Genomic DNA, 4,139 nt, shown 5'->3' with positions numbered 1-4,139 from the left:
GCCCGTAAACCATGGTCGTAAATCACCATGCATGCAGCCAAAGTTTCTGGCTCTGCTTAAGGTTAAAGACGACCACGAGGGACGGTCCGTAAAGTGGAATACGGACCGTAAACCTCCATGGACGACCACTGTTCACTCAGCACAGATTTTTACAAGTCATTAAATAAAGGGACCAACACTTGTTTTATTTCATTTCCACATTGAACCACTTCTCTCTAAAACTTCTCTCTACATTTATTATATGAGTTTCCAAGGAGTATAAGCCATCAATAATTTTAAGACAAGTGAATCAAGGATAAGGAAATCATCAAAGATCATCCAAGTCAAGAAAATCCAAATGGAGAAAAACTAGGGTTTTGCTCAAAGAAGAGTATTATCAACCAAAGCTTGTTCCTACAACTTCTAAGTTAAGATTCATGATTTCCGCATGATGTTTAAGGTATTGGAGAATTAAAATACATGGATTGTAGAAAATATGGTCAACTAGGTCATGAATGATGAATAGTGACATTTTGAGGGATAGTTTGCATTACATTATGAATGTTGTTGCGTTGTGATATGAATGTGCTATAAATGGTATTAAGATCATGAGCTCGACACTTTAAACGAATGGACGGAGTTGGATGTTATGACCCTAATTATGGGTGAATTAGACGCAAAGTGAGAAATATAGATAATGTGAATGACGTGAATGACTAATGGCTATTGTTATTATATTAATGAAGGTATAAACGCTAGCATTGGAAGGGAACGTGAAAGTGTAGAGTAGTTCGACGCAAAGGTATGTAAGGCTAACCCTTCTTTCATAAGGCTTGTTTCTTTGGCCAAACTCCTAATTCCTCTATATGAGTATGTTGACTTCAAATGATTGATATTCCGAGCTCATAAGCTCACTATCCTTGATAGGTACTACGAATGTACTACGCACCTCATGCGACGAGTAAGGCTATGACATAGAAGTAAAGATAATGACGATGATAGTAATGATAATAATAATAATGATGTTAAAGGTGCCTACGGGCTATTGTATGTATGTGTGCCTATGAAGGGCTATAATGAAACCCCCGAGCCTATAGTGCCGGGTAGAATAAATATATATGTTTAGAGTATGTATACGATTACGAAACGCGCGCACACCTCTGCAGATGGTACGGATAACCCTGACGCCTTGGTAGGGCCAGGTATGAGAACCCTTGAGCCTTGGTTGACCAAGTATGTATGAAACACCGATCCTCCGAGGTCGGGTATGCTATGTAGTGTTATGTATACGATATGACTATGTATATAATATGAATATGAATGTGATAAGACTATGTACATGAATATGAATAAGGACATGAATATGAATATGAGCACAAATAGGGTACGAGTACTATTACGGAATACAGACGATAATGTATGTATACGAACACGTATGGGAATGGAAAGTTCCTACAGAAGGCAAGTAAGTGTTGTGCCGATGATATTATTGTCTCCCCTCCTATGCTATTTTCATATATTGATTCCTTATGCTTATATATCGATGTTGAACATGCTTTACATACTCAGTACATTCTTCGTACTGACGTCCTTTTGTTTGTGGACGCTGCGTCATGCCCGCAGGTGCACAGGGAGACAGACTTGATCTATAGCTGCTTATTCTGAGATTGCATAGAGAGCTCCATTTCCTTCGGAGCTGTATCTTTTGGGTACTTATTCTTTTGTGTACATAATTATGGGCATAGCGGGGTCCTGTCCCGCTCACGTGATGTGTCATACTATTCTTAGAGGCTCGTAGTCACGTGTATATGATTAGCTATGTCTGGCCTTGTCGGCCTATGTTTTTGTATATCATTTTGTCGGCCATGTGGGCCCATGTACGTTGATGTAGCATAAATGCCAATTATGATATAATGGAAATATCGTCCAATGGGACTAGTTTGACGAATGAATGGCAATGTATGTTTAATTATGTGGCTCACCTAGATGTAAGCATAAGAGTAAGCTAAGAGGGTTCTCGGGTGGGCTAGCACCGGGTGCTCGTCGCGGCCCCCTAGTTGGGTCGTGACACATTTGTAGAACAAAATAAGTAGGGCTGGGCTGGTTTTTCGATAGGGAAAGAGACTGGGGAGGGGGAGTTGGCTGTAATTGAGACAATTCGGATGGATGATATGGATTTTTTCGGGATAGTTAACCACTTTTTTAATCGTGAGAGGGTGGATGTAATTCAGCTCGAACGAAGTGAGAGGGCGGCTGAAAAGGAGGCTCGACCTACAGGGAGAGGGAGGTCATTCAGAACCCGCTGGCTCCAGAACGGGGGGGGGGGGGGGGTGGCTAAAGAGGTGCTGCCGCAGGCACCAGCACCGACATAAATTGTCCACCCCGCTCCCGATCAAAAAGAGCGTGCGAGACTTCGAAGGGACATTCACACTCTGATTCGTGAGCAACTTCATGAGAACATTGTGAAAGGGGGAAATGGCGGCTGTCTGTGCACTTTTCGGAAATGACAGAAATATAGTCCAGTGCCACGAAGGCGATAATGTCTTACGATCTGGAGATCTCCGCGGAGATGGATACGGAAACCCTCCGCAGATAGGTGGAGAATATAAGGGGGACCTTTATCTCCTAAAGCTACTCATTAGGGAATATCGGCTAAATTAGTTTGTCTGCCGCTTTCATTCATAATAGAGCTGTTATTCCCGGCTGGCATAGAAGTCTCTCGCGCGGGCGAAGGAGATGCATTTCTGGTACTAGTGGTATTGGACAAGCTCTAAGGGAATAATCTCTTTCTTTTTTCTGTATTTCTTTCCCATGACGACTAAGAACAGGCAAATCCAAAATTTCACTTTGAATTTCGGAGCTCAACATCCTGCTGCTCATGGTGTTTCACGATCAGTATTGGAAATGAACGGAGAAGTGGTGGAACGTGCGGAACCACATATTGGATTGCTCCAGTGCGACATGAAGCCGCTGATGCCGAGTCGGCTTCTATGCCGCTAGCTATGCCCTGCTTGGTCCCCCTCCCCCGGCACGGTAGAGGTTCCGTAGCACGTCATGAGCACCGGGCTAAGGGGCGGTTGAGCAACTCAAGCGAACCGCCTTACCTTATTCCAACATAGGGACAGAAGGGAGAAGGTTGTGAAGGTGGCCTCGTTATCCATACCTCCGGTCGGATGAATGGAGGACCGATCGACCCAGGTTTTCACGAGCGTTGGCGAGTTCTAGAGTGCCTGTCAAGGGCGCTAGCGCATACCCCGGGGTGATCTTCAAAACCTGCACCTCACATCTCGGCACAGTGGAACGTGTAACCCGCCTGCTGTTCCATTCAACTACATTTGTTCCTTTAATCCATAGCTTAAAAGAACCGCAGCTGCGAGGGACAACCCGCCCATACAGCCAGCGGGGAGGATGGCACTACTAGCAAAGACCGTCTGGCAAAACCGCCGCAGGCGCGAAGCGTGGTAGGCCTGCGCCGGGGGAGCATACCATAGGGAGGAAAGGGAGCCCGGACGGTGGAAGAGCCAGGGGAGGCCGGGTCATTTGACGGAAATGGAAGGCTTTTCCCTATTAGAGAAGGCCCTATGGAGTAAAGGAAAGTGGATGAATTCTTGGAAAAAGAGAGAGCGAGCCTATATAAAATTGAAAATGAAATAAAGAAAATTCCATGAATAGATAGAGTCAACGGTATGACAGACAACGCTGCCTACACGCGAATTAGCTTTCGAGGTGTAGCAGTCTCAATTTCACTATAGGATTTGCGAATGAATGCTGGGCTGGGCCACCTCGAATGGCGTGATCCGCATGCGGGGAGACCCACACGTACATTTTTTAGCGGGACCTGGTCGAAAAATCAGTCGGCGCCCACCCGACTAGAGGGACTGAGAAATTAATTGAGTACAAAACTTATCTTCAAGCTTTACCTTATTCTGATCGTTCAGAGGGTGATCGTGGGGTCACTAAATGAAGTCCTCCATTTCTTTCGTAGGTGCTGACCCGCAGCGAGGCAGAGATGACTAAGTGACATATGGGCTTATATGCGCTTGAAGATAAGTGATATGATATACACCAATTTGATTGAACGTCAACCTCGCTGTAGAGTTGTATAAAGCCCTAATGAAATCCCACTCTATCGGAAAAGGGATAGCAAACTGACCGTAATA

The sequence above is a fragment of the Lycium barbarum genome, chromosome 3 (genome assembly GCF_019175385.1).
Source record: "Lycium barbarum isolate Lr01 chromosome 3, ASM1917538v2, whole genome shotgun sequence".
In the NCBI taxonomy this organism is placed as follows: Eukaryota; Viridiplantae; Streptophyta; class Magnoliopsida; order Solanales; family Solanaceae; genus Lycium; species Lycium barbarum.
This window is presented reverse-complemented; position numbering follows the sequence as displayed.